The sequence below is a fragment of the Cynocephalus volans genome, chromosome 4 (genome assembly GCF_027409185.1).
Source record: "Cynocephalus volans isolate mCynVol1 chromosome 4, mCynVol1.pri, whole genome shotgun sequence".
Lineage (NCBI taxonomy): Eukaryota > Metazoa > Chordata > Mammalia > Dermoptera > Cynocephalidae > Cynocephalus > Cynocephalus volans.
This window is the reverse complement of record NC_084463.1, coordinates 100247776-100269146: the sequence shown is the minus strand read 5'-3', so window position 1 is coordinate 100269146 and position 21371 is coordinate 100247776. Positions and strand designations below refer to the sequence as shown.

Here is a 21371-nt window from a genome sequence, read left to right as displayed (position 1 = left end):
TGATGTTACAAACTTTAAAAAATATAACTTAAAAAGGTATCTATGTAGCCATAATTATCGTATATATTCCATTCAAATGCAATGTATATTTCCATACATTTGTACTTTGTTGTTAAAATCTTTCAATCGCCTTGATTTTTATAAACTATGATATATGAAGATTCTAAAGAAGTATAAGAAAATTATTTTTAAAATGCATTTTCCATGTAGAACACAGCTATATTAAATGAAAAGGAAAGCAGAATATATAAAGTGTTTTAATTTGTATAAAGAGAGTTATGAGTATATTTATATATCATCCAAAAATATTCCATCCAAATATAAAAGACTAAAGAGAGTGATTACCTCTGAAGTGGGTATCAGGGATGGGGTTGAGATAGAAAAGTGACTTATTATATAACCATGGTACTGTTTAATATTTTATATATATAACTTTTTTTATGGTGAAAACTAGTTAGGTATTCATGATGGCTAAGAAAAATCACTACTTGTGTATCTAGGTGATACTTTTTACCTTATAAACTGCTCACCTTTTCCCACCCACAGAAAGCTGTTAATAAAATCTGAATCTATAAAACATATACTGGAACTTTCTCAAAAACAAATTATTGTTTGCTTTCTAAATGTGCTCTCATTTAAAATTCATTCACTGCTTGAGGGTAGAAGTCCATTCAGCACACACACACAAAAAGTAAAATAAAGAGGAAGAAAACTGTTCAACTAATATTAACTGTAAAAAAAAACCTTTAAAATTACAATGTCAGTACAAAAGTTATTTGATTTACACACTTTTCAGAAATATACTTACTGATCTATTATATAAAATAAAAATTAATTATTTAGAAAGTAAATGCATTCAATTTGAACTAAATTTGCTCTTAACTACATATCTTAGAATTCTAATGAATTCAATATCCCTAAAAAGTAATCCTACAGAAAATCTAAAAAGATTTTAGTGACTACTAGCACTTTCCATACTTCATCAGGAATAAAGCTAATTGTTTAGTATGAAATCAGTAAGCTGAAGAATACAGAATTAAAGCCATGCATTATTTTCAAATTTTACCTGTATACCAAAAATTTTCGTTTAGGTTCTAATCCTATGGATTGCTGCAACTTTACATCGCTGAAATGAAGAAAAGAAAGTGTCTTCTTACATAATACTCAGAGTTTTATTTTTTCCATATTGTAGAATGATAAGGCCCAAATTCAAAGAAAACATGAAATAATTGATTTAAAAAATACTTTAAGTATATGAAAGTGCTTCTTTTAACAAACTTAATTGCTTACAAACTTTCATACATGTGAAGAAAGCTGAACACCAGACCAAAATCACACCAACTCTGCCTGCCATCAAATGAAAGGGTTAGCACTCACCTGCAATGGATTATTTTGGACTCACTCAAGCTTTTCTGAACCTATTCTGTTCCTAGTCACGTGCTTCTGTATTATTTATGTGTAATAAATATGAATATGCATAAAAGTACATTAAAAAAAAGTAATCAAGTTTGCCAGTGAGGAGGTTACCTATAAATCTATAGATATATGCCTCCTATTTATAGGAGGTTACCTATAAATACTAATTTTTTTATAATTGTTATACAACTTGAATCTACTCTATTAATATTCTAGTACTAAACCTAACAGCTTAAAAATAATCTAAAACATGAATCTCATTATTTAGAAGATTAGAACATAATATATACTAACAATCCCAAATCCTAATATTGTTATACATCTAAGAGCTAATAAACAAAATTGACTCTTTAGTAACTCAAATACCTAAAACTGCAAAATTGTAAATAACATTTAAAAATGTTACTGACAGATACTTGTGTCTAAACAATAAATACCAGTTTTAGGTAACTATAGAGAAAAAATTTTCAAAGTTTCTTTCTTTCTTTCTTTTTTTTTTTGTCTTTTTGTGACCGGCCGCACCATGCTCAGCCAGTGAGCGCACCAGCCATCCTTATATAGGATCCGAACCCGTGGTGGGAGCACTGCTGCGCTCCCAGCCCCGCACCCTCCTGAGTGCGCCACGGGGTCAGCCCTCAAAGTTTATTTCTGAACAGAAGTTAAAACAGGAAACTGCAATCTGAAAATCTGAAGGGTGAACACAGCTGACATTTACTTTTGAGGGTCAGCCAGCTTGCAGATCCAAGTCTAGAGGCCTGGAGCAGAACAGGTTTTCCAAATCAGATGCTTCTTTACTAAGTCCAAAATATAGTCATAATAAACCAGTCATTTTTTCCGCACTTAAAGGATCTTCTTGTAATTTAATTTCTCTATCTATCTTTTAAAAACGGATAAAATTAGCATAAATTAAATTGGTTTAGATAAAAAACTTGATAACTATTTGTCATATAAAATGAGATGTACTTGAATAATAATCGCTTAATGAATACAAAACCATATCCAGAAAATGAAGATAACTACCCCAAAAGTAGAAAATAAGCTTCGAAATGTAACATACTGTTATCAGTTAATCATAATATTGGGTATGACAAGTTTAGTGTAAAAGATAGAAATAAAAATGTTAATTATTTCATTTCAAAACTTAACACTACATAGACAGTCTTTTTTTAAAAAAACTAGTTTTTTCTAACAAAGCACATACATTGAGTCAAATTTTACTATTCAATGACATAGTCAAACTCGTTTCTGTTAAGCTTTAAATAAAAAATATTTTTCAAATAAGGTAGTCAACATAAAATATTTCAAGTGTTCATTATTTTTCTCTAGATATTCTGACACATCATACTTTTCTTGACAAGCAAAGGATCCAATTATTGGCCAACTAGCTCAGCAGATCACTGTAGGGTAATAGAAAGATTACTGAACTATGATTCTAGAAGGCTTAGCTCTGATCTTAAGTCTGCTTTTAAGATCCTAACAAGTCACTTAACCTCCTCTTAGACTCTGGATTCCAAGCAGGTGTGGTGACTTTTGAGATTATCTTTTCAAATTCTACAGGTTTTGTCATTAAGTGATCATGTGAGGTACTAAGTATACTAAGTTCAAGGGCTCCAGTCAGTAGCACATATTACTAGCTTTATGACCATGAACAGGTAATTTTGCTCTAGTATCCTCACCTGTAAAAACAGAAATAATGTTTTCTTCTTCCTGGGCACATGGTGGCTAGAATATATTTGCCAGCCTCCCTCGTTGCTAAATGAGGCCATGTGACAGAGTTCTGGTCAATGGATAAGAGAGGAAGAGTTGTGCACCACTTCTGAGCCCAGCCCATAAAACCTTCCCCCCAAATCCTCTTTCCCCATCTACCCTCTAAACAGAAAGGATTCCAAGGATCTAGAGGAGTGTGTAGCAACAAGATGGAGTAAATAATTTCATGAAGCAAAATCCTTCCTCCTTTTCCCTCCTACCTCAAGGTGATACCGGAGGAGAGGGTCTGGGGAGGCCCAATAGCTGGCCTCAACCCACCCTGTCCTCTTACCAGGTTCTTGACTCTACCACAGAAAAGAATTCAAGAGCAGAGTCACAGTAGAAAGTGAGAACAGGTTTAATGTAACAGATAAGAAATACAGATGCCATAGAGAAAGCACAGCCTAGCTCCATAGCCTGAGCAGGGCCCACACCACGTTTAACACAAAGGTAAGAAATACATATTTACACCCAAAGTGCAGGCAGCTCTATAGTGAACTGCAGCCTGCTAAAGGTAAGTTCGATACAAAAAGTAAGAAATACACACTTCAGGTGAAGTGTGGGCTGGCTCTAGGAGAGTAAGCAGCAAGTCCTGGCTTTTACTGGGATTCCACTTTTATAGTTTTGCTATCTAATACATATTCATGCCATTAATAAATATTCAACTTCAGGGGGTGGTTCATATGTAACACAGTCTTGCACATGCTTCAGTTATGTAACATAGTCTTGCACATGTTCAGTTGGCCTCTTTTTAGAGCCTGTTCATTGGTCAAATCCTATCACATGCACCGAACATATTCAAGAATATTCTGTGCTCTTTAGCACCTCTGACCTCACAAAGCTCTAGATCTAATAAGGTATACTCATAAGTGAAAGGGCAACTACCACACAATATGATAATAGAAGAGTAAGTTCTGGGTGCTATAGGAACACATGGTGTAAGTCTCAGAATGGATTGAAGGGTAGAGAGCACAGTCATGGAAAGCTATCTGGAGGAAGTAATATCAGAACTGAAAAGTGAAAAGTAAGGAAGTAGGAATTGGATTGCAGAGGAAGAAGCGTGAGAAACAAGTTGAGAGCAGAGACATAATGAGTTCAACAATAGACTTACTGAGTGTGAAATGATATCTACACCTAGCATGTTAACCATTGCTTCCCTACCTAATACCCTCTTCTTAGTAACCAAGGAAATGAAAATGAAAACAAAAGACCATTTTTGACAGAAAAATTTATTAAGAGTTTTTAAGGGCCGAGCCCGTGGCGCACTCAGGAGAGTGCGGCGCTGGGAGCGCGGTGACGCTCCCGCCGCCGGTTCGGATCCTATATAGGCCGGTGCACTCACTGGCTGAGTGCCAGTCACGAAAAAGACCAAAAAAAAAAAAAAAGAGTTTTTAAAATGAGGAAGCCCAGTGATGGGAAGGGAGGGTGTATTAATTACTATGGGTGGGTAACAAACCTCTCCAAACTTAGTGGCTTAAATCAACAATCGCTTATTATCTTTCACAGGTTCTATAGGTTAGGAATTCAGAAAGGGCACAGCTGGGATGGCTTGTCTCTGTTTCATGATGTTTGGTGCCTCAGCTGAAAGACTCGAAGACTGGGTGCTAGACTCATCTGAAGGCTTATTTACTAATATATCTGGCAGTGATGCTGGCTGCTGTCTGGAGCCTAGCTGGTGCTGTCAAATGGAACACCTATTAAGGTCACTCCTTGTGGCCTGGACTTCCTCACAATGTTGGGTTCTAATGTTCACTGCAGCACTTCAAATTTTGGATTAGGAATGCTCAACCTATAAGTATAATGCAAATATTCCGAAATCCAAAACACTTCTGGTTCCAAGCATTTCAGATACCCCACCTGTAACTCCTTCCAGGGAAGATTTTTAAAATCTTTTCTCAGGCACCTGAGAGCACAGGCAATCCAGGTTCACCTTAATACAATTTTCATGCCAAAATGACTCAGAGCTGGGATGCAGTATGCATGAGGAGTGTTTACTTTGAGTTCACCAGTATTCACAGGGCAGCCCTTTGGAGTTCCAACCTAAAAAGGGAGTGTTTTCAGGGTCCCCACCCATGGTACGCTCTATATTCCAATTTTCGCCCCTCTCTACCGGCAAGAGTAACAAAAAGACTGCTAAACGTCTTAGCTGCCTATCCTGAATCAGCAAATATGCCCACGGCAAAAGTGGCCTTAAATGCTAAACTGAGCTCTCTGAATTTCTTTTTTCTTCCAGATTGTAGCCTGGAATTTCCTTCTTCTTCCAGATTTTGACCTGGAAATTCTTGTAACATGTTGAATATTCAACACCTTCAAACAGATTTTTAAATCTATATTTTGTCTATTTTTCCTAGGTGCTGAAGAAAAGGTGTCCAAATTACCTCATCTATCGTTACTAGAAACAGAAGTGTTTCTACTATAGAATACTGCACCAAATAGTAGTTTTATTATACTTAATTTACACGTACTCAACTACATGTATTTGGTCCTACCTTCCAAGTCAATACTAAAAATTATATTTTGTGCATGTGCTCCATTATATATGGTACATTACTATATACAGTATTTATTCTCATTTATCACTATATGAGGTTAGATAGTTGAAATCATGTACCTCATAGTTCATGAGCAATTTAAGGGTTTTCAAGTGTAATTTTTTATTTTATGTGATTTTTCATTATTTATTTACTTTGGACTCAAACTTCCAAGACTCCAGTATACCAGTGATGTTCTGACACTGAATTACCTATTAGGGATACTATAAAACATGTTTTTATTCTGAGTAGGAGCTTAAACATGATAATATCTAAGTTGCTAATAAGTGGAATTCTATAGTTCTGTGCTTGAGCCAAAGATTCATGGCCTGATGTTTAATACATATTTTGGAATAGTAAAAATACTGCTAGTCGGGTAAACTCTGCCCATAAGCATGAGAACTACCAACAAAGGAAACAATACCATTTTTTTTCTCTTTTAATAAAGCCCAATTTTCATATTCTTCTGAAATCAAGCTATAATTATGGTCTGACTGCATTTATCAGAAATTAAATATGTCTATATCAGGTATATGTCATCATTACATATGTTACAGAAATAATCCAAAAGAAAAAAAGCTACATGCAAAATGAAGCTCTCAGCATTATTCAAAATAGTTTTTAAAAATCAGAAACACTTAAGATGTCCAACAAAAAGGAAATGGTTAAGTATGATATATTTACCAGGTGAAATTATAATTATGTTCTGCATGATAAAAATTACACAAATAAATTCAACAAACTGAGAGAAAACATTTGTAATACGTTGTAAATCAACCAAAGGCTTATTTCTTTAACATTGAAATAAAAAAGAGAAAAGATCAATGATTCAATAGAAAAATTAGCAGAAGATATGAAGGCAGTTAACAGAAAAGGAAACACAGATGTCTTTTAAGTACATGACTCAGTACTTTTAAGTAATATACTCAGCCTCATTTATAAGAGAAATAGAAATTTAAAATAAAATATAGGTTTTGTTTTTCACACTGGCAAAGAAAAATATTTGATACTGCATTGTGGAGTCAAGAATTTGGGAAAGCAGGCACTTTTATATATTGTTGGCAGAAGAATAAATCAGTGCATCCTCCCCTCCAGGCAACTTGGTAATATCTATCAAAATTTTAAATGCACAAAACTTTACTCAATAATTCCATTTCTAGGAATTGATCCCATAGAGATACTTACACATGTCTGAAGATAGTGCACTAGAAACATTACCCTGATTGTAATAGCAAGAAAAAAAAAAAAGAAACATAAATGAGCATCAATAAGACTGGTTAATTAGTCTGGCATATCAATTCAGTGAAATACTATTCAGCTCTTACAAAGAATAGAGTAGCGGCTGGCCAGTTAGCTCAGCTGGTTAGAGCGTGGTGTTGTAACACCAAGGTTAAGTTTTTGGTATCCTATAACAGCCAACCCCCCAAAAACAAAGAATGGAGCAGTTCTATACATACACTGATAAAAATATTTTTATTTTTATAAATGGGGTAAAAAAGTAAAGGGCAGAACACTGATAAAATAGTATACCACTATGAGGGGTCTTCAAAAAGTTCATGGTAAGATTCATATTATCTTTTAATTCTATTTTTCCATGAACTTTTTGATGTACCCTCAATATTAAGGGACATGTTAAGTATCTATGGAAATATATACAAAAACTAATAATAGTGTCTCTGGGTAGGGAAGCCAGATCATTATGGGAAAACAATTGAGAGGGTATCTAGTATAGTATTTTTTGAATTTGTGTATGTATGGCCTATTTTTTAAGTAACTAAAAATTATATGGAATAAAAAATGCTATAATCACAGAAATGTGCTAAATAGGAAAAAAAAAAAAAAAAACCCACCAAAAAACCCCCAAATTTAAGTGCACTGTGCTAATATGCAAAGAAAAACTACATATACTTACAGATTAACAACAAAATAGAAAAAAAAAAAGATTTATAAGGATGTCAAATTATAGTTTATTTTTTTGCTTTAATTTATGTTAATATATTAAGGTTATTTATACAAAGGAAAAAGATCTAGAGGTGTGATCTTTCACATCTGTGAGTGTCTTAGTGACCACACATGTGAATGTACTTACATCTAGAAAAGCTCTACCTAGCACTTGCCTGATCCTTGGTGCCAAATACGAGTATTATCACTCCCTTCTTCTCACTCTTCACAGCTACTCTAAAGGGTACAGGTCAAGATCATAGTTTGTTTCAGCCTTCTAGAGAGGGAACTCTGGGAGCAAATGTAACAGCCCGAACAGAAGTGACTACATTTTGACTTTAAAAACTTGTTCTCTCCTGTAACCGAAACCACATAGCCTACAGCTAATTGCCAGAACATAATGACTCTTGCTCTCACATTGTACACAAATAATTAGAGTAAAATTATTAACACAGATGGCCATTCTTTACTAGCTTACTAACCTGATCTTATTTGAGAATAACAGGAACTGAACCCATGGAGAATGAAGTATGACGATGGTCAACTCCTACCCAGGAAGTTCCTTGATAATTATTTGAAACACTCAAGCATGTCTGTACGTACCTGCTTGGTCACCATTAATCAACTTTCCACCACAGATCCCTATAAGAGCCTTAGGCAAACCTAGGAGAGATGGTCTCTGAGACTAAAGTCCATTTCCCCAGGCTGCTGGCTTCCTGATTAAAGGCTACTCTGTTCCTTACACCAACACTGGTCTCTCAATTATTGGCTACTGAGCAACAAGCAAACGGACCTTTGGGGTCTTGGTAACAAATTTCAGATAATCATCAAGGAACTTCCTGGGTAGAGTTGACCGGCGTCATACTTCATTCTCCATGGGTTCAGTTCCTGTTATTCTCAAATAAGATCAGGTTAGTAAGCTACTAAAGAATGGCCATCTGCTTTAATAATTTTTCTCTAACTATTTGTGTGCAATGTGAGAGCAAGTGTCATTGTGTTCTGGCAGTTAGCTGCAGGCTATGTGGTTTGGGTTACAGGAGACAAGTTTTTAAATTCAAAGGTTTAACAAAATGGAGTCACTTCTGTTCAGGCTGTTACATAAATTCTGGGAGCCACTCCAGAAAATCTGTTTCTAGCTAAGCATATTCTAGACAGATCTATATTTGAAGAGTACTCAATATTGGATATTGTGCCAGGCTTACCACTAAAATAATTTTTCTCTTTTTAGTTTTTGAGAATAATGCTGGCAGCTATAGGTTTAGACTGTATGTAGAAGACAAAAATAAACGCTTATCACATGGTAATTAAGGCTCTTAAGACACCTAAACGAGCACCACTAACATGGACCTTATTGGTACAAAAATTCCTTCTGTAGAAGCAGACTAGCCCTGACACTAAAAAATAAAATATTTCCTAAGCTCTATCACATGTATATGTATCATGAAATGAAACTGTACAGTTTGAAGTGGCCAATTTTGAAGTTTTCTTACTCAGAGGCAAGACCTCTCAAAGAATCTCAATTCTGACCATACTTTGTTTAAAAAAAAGAAAACAAGACACAACTTTAACATTCATTTTAATCTTAAATACAAAGGGCAAAATTTAGATGTAGTCAAATGTTTACTAAGTATTCAAATTTATTAAATATTGGTTTTATGCATGACATGAAGTCATTATAAAAGTTATATACCAAATTGCTCCAATTCCATTACATAACTCATGCAAAAATTAAAAGAAATAAGATTTAATGAGCTCAAGGGCAGAATAAAATCATTCACTTACTTAATATTCATTGATCATTTAATGTGTGCCAGGTACTTTAAGACGTACCTGTGAGGTTCTAAACATATGGTATCTTTTCAGTATCAAACAATTCTCCAATTCTCCAACCACTAACAGAGTGTCTAACATCCAATTTAATTGTGACACTATCTAACTGGAGTTAGCATCAGATTTCATATGTTAAAGGGCTCAGTCCCACAAGGCTGCCCCTACTTCAGATGCCACTTGCAAGTCCCAGGCCACCCATAGTTCTGACCAACTGGCTAATTCTCACAACCACCTCCTCAGGTCTGGTAATTTGCTAGAATGGCTCACAGAACTCAGGAAAACATTTTACTTATGAAAACACTTTACTTATGTTTACCAGTTTATTATAAAGGATACAACTCAGGAACAGCCACATGAAAGAGATGAATAGGGCAAGGCATATGGGGGTGGGGGGTGTGGAGCTTCCATGCTCTCTCTTGGCATGCCCCTCTCCCAGTACTCTGATGTGTTCACCAACCTGAAAGTTCTCTTAATCTCATTGTTCAAGAGATTTTATAGAGCTCAATTTCTAGCCCCCTGGTCTCCCCTCCCCAAGGCTGGTGGGTGGGCTGATGGATCTAACCCACTAATCACTTGGTCTTTCTGGTGACCAGCACCATTCTAAGGCTACCTAGAGGTCCCACCCTAAGTCACCTCATTAACATAAACTCAGGTGTGATCAAAAGGGGGTCATTATGAATAATAAAAGACACTCCTATCACTCAGGAAACTCCAAGGGCTTTTTAGGAGCTCTGTGACAAGAACCAAAGACAAAAACCAAATATATTTCTTATTATAACAAAGTACCAGATCAGTGTAAACCCCCAAACGAATGAAATATAAACTGTATATTTAGTTGTAAAATACATATACATACAATGTGTATATATACACATATGGCCAACTCCTTAATTATTTGTAGGAGGACTATTCATGTAAAAAAATCTATCTGAGGCATTTCCTCTCATGTAGTGCTTGAGAATATAGGCTTTATATTCAGAGTGCTTGGGTTCACACGTTTCCACTCGTTAATGTGTTACCATCGAGAAGTTAATTAAACTCTGTGTTCCTACAAATTGAGGATGATAATTTCAGTACTTACCTCACAGGATGAATTTTTGAATTAAATGAGATAATCCACGTAAAGTGCTTAGAACAGTGTCCGGCAAAGAGTTAGTGCTCAAATGTCAGCTTTTACTTTCATTATCACTTCCACACCTACCTTTCACCTACCATTTTAAAATTAGCTTTAAGCAAAACATGGATAGGATGATAAACAGTATTTCCAAAAATTAAAATGCAAAACCTCAAGTGGGCATTGGGTGAACACAGGAGATGATGGATATGTTAATTTGCTTCACTATAGTAACCTTTTTACTATCTGTATGCATCCCATAACATCATATTATATACGTTAAGTATACACAATAAAATTTATTTTTTAAAAAATGAATTAACTAGATCACGATGCTTTGCTGAAAAATGAAATTTGCTAGAAGTTTCCATCACAAAGAGTGTATGTATGACTTATTACAGGATCATTTCATGAGCATTAAAATCACATTACAACAAATATAAGTTTGAAGCACTGGCACTGAGACTCCTGTTTCAGGTAATGCTGGATTAGATTTTTATGGTCAACCCTCCTGGTGAAAACAATTTAAAGAGCTGGAATGAACATAAAAAGAAAAGAAAAGAAAAGGGATGATAAAATGGCTGAAAATTACTATGCTAAAACTCAAGATAAAGAACTAACCTGGAGAGATAGACAATGAAATTTTTTTGACCTGAGTAATTTGCACATTCCAGAAAATATGAATTTTCAGATTGATAGCCTCAAGACAAAAGGAATTGAAATCAAAGCCCAAGGCCTGCAGAAGCTGGGAAGTTTAACAGGGAGACTGCTGCCACAGTAAACTAGAAGACGAAGAGCTTCATCCTCAGGGTGAAAGTAAATAAAAATTAGATCAATGCTAACTTAGAGTTCAGGCCTAAATAATCTGGGTCAGCCAGAGAACCACAAGCTTTGAACTTGGTTTAAACTGCCTCTTGTGCCTGGAAGAAGCAAATGAAAACTCTCACTGGAAGAAGTCACCTTTACCCTTGGCATCAAAAAGGATCCTATAGATCCTTTAAGTACAATAATAATTATTAGTTATAATAATTAGTTATAATCCAAAATAACTGGATACATATTTAAACTAGGTACTACAAGTGAGAACTAATAGAAACTAGAGACCTGCAAAAACATCAAGATATTCAAATAATCAGATGCAGACCATGAAATAACTATGTTGATTATGTTTAATGAAACAAATAAATAAACAACTTGAATCTGCTGGAAACTAGAAACTATACAGTTTACCTAGGAAAAAAAATTTTAAATTCAAATAGAATTTATATAAATAAGATATGCAGTAATTGAAAGCTCAATGGATAAGTTATATAGCATATTAGACACAACTACACAGAGTATTAGGGAACTGGAAAACACGCCAGAAGAAAACACTCAAGAGTAAAGCATGGAAGACAAAAGGATAGAAAATACAGAAGACTGAATGAAAAACACAGAAGATACAGTGTGAAGGTATAGCATACCTTTAAGAAGATTCCCAGAAGGAGAATGCAGTGGAAAAAATATTCAATGATAACGGCTGACAACTTTTCAAACTTGATGAAAGGCACTAATTCAAAGATTTAAAGAAGTCTGATAATTTCTAGGTAGGATTAAACAAAAACACCTAGAAACACCATAGTTACTCTTTGGGAAGCCAAGACAAAGAAAAATTTGTAAAAGAAGGGAGAAGAGAAAGAAAAAAATTACCTTCAAAGGAATGACAGTTATACTAAGTTGACTTTGCAAACACTTTTGAAAGGCAACAATGTAAATGGAATTATATCTTTATTGCACTGAAAGAAAATAACTGCCAACATAGATTTTTATACTCAGCAAAAATATCTTGTAAGAAATACAGTAATATAAAGACATTTTCAGATAAAACCTAAGAGTCAACACTAGAAGAATCTAAAAGGGAATTCTAAAGGACAAATTTATTTCAGGCAGAAATAAAACAATCCCAGATCAAAGGTCTGAGAAGCAAACACAAGAAGAAATAAAGAACAAAGGATATATAGATTATTCCACATAAATACTGACTATAAAATGAATATATTGTAGTTAGTGTTTTAAAACCCTTTTATTATCTGAGCATCCAAATAACACAAGGGTCAAATAAAAAATAATGGCAATTAGCAAATATTTTGAACCAAAAGATAATAAAAATACTACATATGAAAATATAATCGGTACACCTAGAAGTATTTAAGGAAGAAAAGTGCACATATTAGAAAAGGCTTAACATTAGTGACATAAACTACCATTTTAAGAATAAAATGAACAATAAAAATTGAAAATCAACAATTAAACCCCCCCAATAGTAGAAGCAAACAAAAAGCAGAAATTAATGGACAAGAAAATGAATAACAGAAAGTATCTATAAAGCCAAAAATTTATTTTTAGACTAAGAAAAAAGAAAAGGCACAAATAACATCATGAAAGAAAAATAGTGCTACAGATCCCACAGATATAAAAAGATAAAAGAATATTAGGAACAATTTTGTACCAATAAAATAGACAATTTAGACAAAATGGATAATTTTGCTCAAGAAAAATATAAAGCCTGATTAGAATTATAAACATTAATTAAATTAAATCATAAAACTTTCCTACAAAGAAAGCTTCAGCCCCAATTGGCTTTAATGGCAAGTTCCCAACTATATTTAAGAAAGAAATAATTCAAAGTTTACATGAACTCTTCTAGAGAAGATAAAAGAGGGTATATTAGTCAACTCTTTTTGCATGTCTAGTGTAACCTTGATATAACGACCAATCAAAGACATAGTTACATGAAAATTCATAGTCCAAGCTCACTAATGACCACAGGAGCAAAAATCCTAAATAAAATGTTATTAAGCCAAATCCAGCAATATATAAACAGAGTAATATATCAGGACAAAGTTGAATTTATACCAGAATACAATGTTGGTGTAATATTAAAAAAATCAATCAAGGTTATCCATAACAGTAACAGGTTAAAAAATAAAAATCATATGACAATCTCAAGAGATGCAGACAAAGTACCTGAGAAAGTTAAGCATTTATTACTTATGATAAAATCCCAGCAAACTAAGAATATATGTAAACTCAGTGTGTATATGCTAAGATCCTGCAGAGATCCTTTTTACTGGCTGGCTGTGTCCATCTCTAGCTTCTATAGGTACTACTGCTATGAGTTCACACATGGAACCATCTCTTGAGAACTTACATTGGATGACTGGAGACTTCCTATGCACAGTATCAGAGAGTTATACACGCTCTTCTGCTGTGGCCTATTGACAATGACTGCCTGGTGCAGGAGTATAACTCTGAAGTGCAATTAACATTCCAGAGTGCCACAGAATCAATTAAACTTTCCCTGACACTACATCCTTGTTTAGTTCTTTCCTTTCCCTATCCTAATTCCTTTACTGCCTTACAACTCCCTTACAGTTTCTCCTGACATCACTCCTTTTATAAATCACTTGCACAAGAATCCCCATCTCTGCTTCTAGGGAATTTAACCTAAGATACATATATGTTAAACTACACACACACACACACACACACACACACACACACACACACACACACACACACACACACACACACACACACACACACACACACACACACACACACACACACACAATATATCTCTCTCTATATATAGATATATATAGTGTGTATATAAATCTCTCTCTCTCTTAGAACACAAGGAATAGAAAAGAACTTCCTGATTCTGATAATAGGTGACTGTATAAAAAAAGAAAAGAAAAAGAAAAAGAAGAAAAAAGAAACACAGTCCTAGCCAAAGCTGTAAAACAAGAGAGACAAAAAAGTACAACCATTAAAAAAATAAGTAAAAAAGCTCATGTATTTTTCAGATGAAGTAATTTGACACATTAAAAAAAATCCAAAATAGCAATTTTTAGAGTTAATGTTAGAATATAGTAGGGCTGCTGGATATGAGGTCAATATATGAAAATCAGTTATATTTCTGTACATCAGCAAACAGAAAAAGAAAATTTTAAATGGCATAAAAAATATCATGTACCATTTCTTTTTGTATATCCAAGCATATCTGACCTTCCCACAACAACTATAAACTCTAGATAAAAAACAAAAGCAAACAAAATCAAAACCCACAAAGAACTGAAGGTAATAGTGAGTCAACAAAAGCAAGCTTGATTCTAAAAGGGAATTAACACTTGAGAGATGGGACTGGCACAGGATGAGTTTCCCATTTTTATGGCTGTTTTGAGGGCAGGCAGTAGTCAGGGCCATGAGCAGTGGCTAAAACACCAATAAGAATCTCACAGTCCTTACAGCTTGAAGAACCAGAGCACAGTGTTCAAGGCAACCAGTCACTGGAGGATCTGTCCAGAAAGGAAAGAGTTAGAATAGGAGAATCCCACATTCTGTATGTAAACTCTGCCCAAATCTCTGGCTGATCCCTGTACTAATATGTGTGGGACAGACTCCAGCTGAGGATAAAAGAACAAATTGAGACTTGAGCAGCCGCATAAGTGACAGAGTCTGCAGTTTACACTTAACTTGCTAAAACAAACAAACAAAAAAATCAAATACTCTGCTAAGGAACAGAAGAATCCAGGGCCTCCACAATATATTTACAATGTCCTTGATACAACCCATAATTACCAGACAAATGTGACCCATTCTTAAAAGCAAAGATAATCAGTGATGACCAACTCCTAAATATCCAAATGTGAGCATTAGCAGACAAGAATTTTAATGCAGCTATCATCTATGCTAAGTGACATAAAGGAAAATATGCTTACAATGAAGGGAAAGATGAGATATCTCAGAAAAGAAAAGAAACTATATAAAAAAAACCAAATGGAAATTTTAGAACTGAAAAATACAATGTATAAAATTAAAAATTCACTGGTAGTCTTAATAGCAGAATGAGATAAAAGAGGAAAGGTCCATGAACTAGAAGACAGATAAATAGAAATTACCCAGTGTGAAGCAGAGAGAAACAGATTAAAAATAAATTTAATAGAGCCTCAGAGACTTATAGCCTCAGTACCAAGAGAGCTAACATATGTATAAATAAAACTAAGAAAATTTATTGCCAGCAGATTGCATTACAGTAAATGCTAAAGGACATTCTTCAGATTGGAGGGAGGTAGTACCATTTAGAAATTCAAATTTTTAGGAAGAAAAGAAGAGCATTAGAAAGAATAGATAGCTGGATAAATATAAAAATACTACTTTTCCTCCTTAATTTCTTTAAAATACATATGACCGATTAAAGCAAAAATTATAACATTGTCTTATAGATGTGATACAAATGATAAAAGGTGGAAGTGACAGTGGTGTTAAAACGGACCCACATTGTTGCTAGAATTTACAAGAAGTAGTATTATAATTTACAAGAAATGATACAATATTAACTCTAAATAGACTGTGAAAAGTTAATTTTCCAAAACTGAAATTACTGAAACAAAATCTGTTTCAGATGTTAGATTCAAACATTAGATTTGTTCTCAAAAAGCTTTCCATGAAAAAAACTCCTGGTCTAGACAGTTTTGGTGGCAAATTCTATCAAACATTTAAAGAAGAAATAATACCAATCATATAAAAATTCTTTCAGAAAACAGAGCATGGAACACTTCAACTTATTTTACAAGGCCAGCATAATCCTAATGCAAAAACCCAAAAGATATTTTTAGAAAATACTTAGCAAAATGCATAAAAATAAAACACTATAACCAAGTGGTGTTTAACTGAGGAACATAAGTTGGATGAACATTCAAAAATTAATGTAATTCATCATATCAAAAACTAAAAGTAAAAACAACAACATATGATCATCTCAGTAAATACAGGAAAAGCATTTGTCAAAATTCAACACCCAGTAATTATTTTAAAAAATTCTCATCATGTTATGATTAGTAATTCCACCCAAGAAAAAACGAAACGTTCACATGAATTTTAATGGCAGATTTATTCATAATAGTCAAAACCAGATGTCCATCAACTAGTATAAGAACAAATTGCTGCTGGGCTGGCCCCATGGCGCACTCGGGAGAGTGCGGTACTTGGAGCGCAGCAGTGCTCCCGCCACGGGTTTGGATCCTATATAAGGATGGCCGGTGCGCTCACTGGCTGAGCGTGGTGCAGCTGGTCACAAAAAAGACAAAAAAAAAAAAAAAAAAAGAACAAATTGCTGTACATCCATACAGTGGAATACTACTCAGTAATAAAAAAGGAACTAATTACCGATACAGGCAACAAAATGAACAAGCATAATGTTAAGTGAAGGAAGCTAGACACGTAAAGTCTACATAGGCAAACTACCGGAAAAATAAAGAACAATTACAACTCCAGAATAAAAAGACAACCCAATTAAAAAACAGGCAAAGGATCTGAAGAGACACTTCTTTAAAGGAAATATATAAATAGACAACAATCACATGTTCAACATCATTACTCATTAGGGAAATGCCAACCAAAACCACTTTACACCCTCTAGTACAATATACCACTGGACATGCAATAGGATGGCTATAATTGAAAAGATGGACAATAACAAGTGTTGACAAGAATCTGGAAAAATCAGAATTCTCACACATTGTTGGTGAGAATGTAAAATCTGGAAAACAGTTTGACAGTTCCTCAAAAAGGTAAACATAGAGCTATTATATAATCCAGCAATTCAACCTGTAGGTACATCCCCAAGAGAACTGAAAACATATATCCATACAAAAACTAGTACATGAATGTTCAAAGAAGCATTATACATAATGGCTGAAAAATGGAAACGATCCAGATGTTTATCAACTGATGAAAGGATAAAAAAAAGTGATATACCCATACAATGGAATAATATTAGGCAATAAAAAGGAATTTGAGGAATACTGATTTATGCTACAACATGGGAGAACATTGAAAATATGATAAGTGAAAGAAGCCAAACTCAAAAAGCTACATATTGATTGTATCATTTCATTTACATGAAATGTCCAAAATAGGCACTATATAAATATAGCTAGAAAGCAGATTAGTGGTTGCTGGGTTCTGGGAAGGAGGAATGGGGAATGACTACTAATGAGAATAGGGTTTCTTTTTGGGGTGATTAAAATATTTTGCAACTGGACAGTGATGATGATTGCATAACTTTTTGAATATACTAAACCCAGTGAATCATACACTTTAAAATGATGAATTTTATAATTCTATGTTATGTGAATCATATCTCAATTAAAAACAACAACTACAGGGACTGGAGGGCGGGGATTCACAATAAAAGGAAAGGGAACTTTTTGCAGTGAAAGAAATGTTGTATATCTTGATTGTGGTGTTAGTTATGCAACTGTATACATTTGTCAAAATTCATTAAGTCGAACACTTAAAAGGGTAAAATTTACTGTCAATTATGTAAATGTAAATTATACCTCAATAAGCCTGACTTACCAAAAAAGTATATAGAAAAGCTCTGTGTAAAACTGACATTGGAATAGAGAAGAAACATGGACAAATCCAGATGGAAAGTGTTTTGCCTTATAATGTATGAATTAGTGGCAAATAATACCTGATGGTGTTTTCATTTTCTCTTTATAAAACATTTGGAAAATATAACTTAATGTTAAAATTCAAATACTTGCAAGATGCCTGAATTCTCAGTGCCTTTATGAAGCAGAGTATTTTTTTTAAGACATGCATAATTACAAAAACAGATTCATGTTTGTTTGAATTACAGTATAATATCAACTCTCTTACTTCTAAGTTTTTTCTTATAATTATATAAACGTTCTTTAATATTTGGGGGAGAGAAGGTTAAGCATTTATTTTGTATAAGCATAAATCTAATTTTATAGAAACCACAAATACAACTTACATCTTTGTAATATATGAGATTGCTACTTAGACAACACGTTAGGCTGTATTTGCTGTGTTTATTGTTTTTTTTTTTTTTTTGTCTTTTTAGTGACCGGCCACGGTGCGCTCACTCCATCCCTATAGAGGATCTGAACCCGAAGCGGGAGCGCTGCTGTGCTCCCAGAGCCGCACTCTCCCGAGCGCGCCACGGGGTAGGCCCTGCTGTGTTTATTGTTGACTCACATTTTGTTAAAGAACTACAGCTTCTGAAAATCTTACAGTGTACTATTTGGGGATAAGTTAATAGCATCCACATTTTCAAAAGTTATATATAAGTTTTTTATATAAAAAATGAAATAAATCCTTTTAGAGTGTTTTCCTTTTGAAATAGTTTTAAGTAATTATTTATTTATTTATGAATATTCATGAGATACCATGCTGATCATGACCACTATTTTTTTAAAGGCAATTTTAAATTTATTTTATTATTATTTATTTATTTATTTTTATTTTAACTTCTCAACATGCAGTGTAGTTGATTTTTGTGACCCTTTACCCGTTCCTCTTTCCCCCTTCTCTCCCCTCCCCCTGCACATCATATCTGTTCACTTGCCTTAACAAGTTCAAGGAATTGTGATTGTTGTGTCTTCTTTCTGCCCCCTAACCCATTGTTTGCGTGTTTATTTATTTATTTTTAGCTCCTACAAATAAGTGAGAACATGTAGTATTTCTCTTTCTGTGCCTGACTTGTTCCACTTAATATAATTTTCTCTAAGTCCATCCATGTAGTTGTGAATGGTAGTATTTCATTCTTTTTTATAGCAGAGTAGAATTCCATTATGGAGATATACCGCAGTTTCCTTCCCCACTCATCTGATGATGGACATCTGGGCTGGTTCCAACTCTTGGCTATTGTAAATAGTGCTGCAATAAACATTGGAGTACAGGTATCCCTTTGGCAGATGATTTCCATTCCTCTGGATATATTCCCAGCAGTGGAATAGCTGGGTCATATGGTAGTTTTATCTGTAATTGTTTGAGGAACCTCCATACCATTTTCCATAAAGGATGCACCATTTTGCAGTCCCACCAACAGTGTAGGAGAGTTCCTTTTTCTCTGCAACCTCTCCAGCACTTATCATTCTCAGTCTTTTGGATATTAGCCATACTGACTGGAGTGAGATTGTATCTTAACGTTGTCTTGATTTGCATTTCCCGGATGCTGAGTGATGTTGAGCATTTTTTCATGTGTCTGTTAACCATTTGTATATCTTCCTTTGAGAAATGCTTAATCAGCTCCTTTGCCCATTTTTTAATTGCATTATTTGCTTTTTTGCTGTAAAGTTGTTTGAGTTCCTTGTATATTCTGGATATTAATCCTTTGTCAGATGTATATTTTGCAAATATATTCTCCCATTCTGTTGGTTGTCTTTTCACTCTGTTGACTGTTTCTTTTGCTGTGCAGAAACTTTTTAGTTTGATATAATCCCATTCATTTATTTTTCCTTTAGCTGCATGTGCTTTTTGGGTCATAATCAATCTGTACCCAATCCTACTTCCTGGAGTGTTTCCCCTATGTTTTCCTAAAGGAGTTTTATTATTTCAGGATGTATATTTAATTCTTTAATCCATTTTGAGTTGATTTAGGTATATGATGAGAGGTATGGGTCTAGTTTCATTCTCCTACATATGAATATCCAGTTTTCCCAGCACCATTTGTTGAAGAGGCAGTCTCTTCACTAGTGCGTAGACTTGCTACCTTTGTCAAAGATCAGATGGTTGTAGGTGTATGGGTTGATTTCTGGGTTCTCTATTCTATTCCATTGATCCGTGTGTCTGTTTTTATGCCAGTACCATGCTGTTTTGGGTATTACAGCTTTGTAATATAGTTTAAAGTCTGGTAGTGTTATGCCTCCAGCTTTATTATTTTGCTCAGGATTGCTTTGGCTATGCATAGTCTTTTGTTATTCCATATAAATGTCTGGATAGTTTTTCCAATTCAGAGAAAAATGTCATCAGAATTCTGATGGGGATTGCACTGAATCTGTAGATAACTTTGAGTAATATGGACATTTTCACAACGTTAATTCTTCTGATGCAAGAGCATGGAATATCTTTCTATCTTCCTGTGTCCTCTTTAATTGCTCTCAACAGTGTTTTGGAGTTCTCTTCACAAAGATTATTCACATCCTTGGTTAATTTTATTCCTAGGTATTTCATTTTTTTAGTACCTATTGTAAATGGGCTAGCTTTCTTGATTTCTTTTTCTGCACGGTCGCTGCTGGAGTATACAAATGCTACTGATTTTTGTGTGTTGATTTTGTATCCTGAAACTTTGCTGAAATCATTTATCAACTCTAAGAGCTTTTTCGTAGCGGCTTTAGGCTGTTCAATATATAGGATCATATCATCCGCAAACATGGACAGTTTGACTTCATCTTTTCCAATCCAGATTTCCTTTATTTCCTTCTCTTCTCTGATTGTTCTGGCTATTACTTCCAACACTATGTTGATTAGGAGTGGTAAGAGTGGGCATCCTTGTCTAGTTACTGTTCTTAAGGGTCAAGCTTTCAACCTTCTTTATCTCCTTTTATGGTATTTGCTTTAAAGTCTATTTTATCTGATATAAGAACAGCTACTCCAGCTCGCTTTTCATTTCTATTTGCATGGTATACCTTTTCCTATCCTTTCCCTCTTAGTTTATGTGTGTCTTTACAGGTGACGTGAGTCTCCTGAAGGCAACATATTGTTGGGTCCCTCTTTTTAATTCAGTCAGTCAGTCTGTGTCTTTTGAGTGGGGAATTTAATCCTTTTACATTTAGAGTTATTATTGAAAGGTGTTGATTTACTCCTAGCATTTTACTGATTTTTGTTTAGATGTCTTAAGTACCTTTTATTCCTTTCTTTCTAATTTTCTATTTGTCTTCTGTATTTGTTGGTTTCCTGGGGTGGTAGATAAACTATTTTTTTCTTTATTGTTAGCA

At 34.2% G+C, this 21371-nt stretch overlaps 1 protein-coding gene across 2 annotated transcripts in view; it reads right to left on the bottom strand.

Annotated features, from left to right (window-relative positions):
• The window catches only part of PGM2L1 (phosphoglucomutase 2 like 1), a 68301-nt gene that overhangs the window by 35276 nt on the left and 11654 nt on the right, over nt 1-21371 (bottom strand). Inside the window, exon 1 of one of the 2 annotated variants that reach the window (XM_063093159.1) lies at nt 1067-1112. The exons of the other annotated variant lie outside the window; for it this stretch is intronic. The gene's annotated coding sequence lies outside the window, so the exon portion shown is untranslated. Of the gene's footprint in view, nt 1-1066; nt 1113-21371 lie in introns of those variants that run through there. 2 annotated transcript variants of the gene reach the window in all.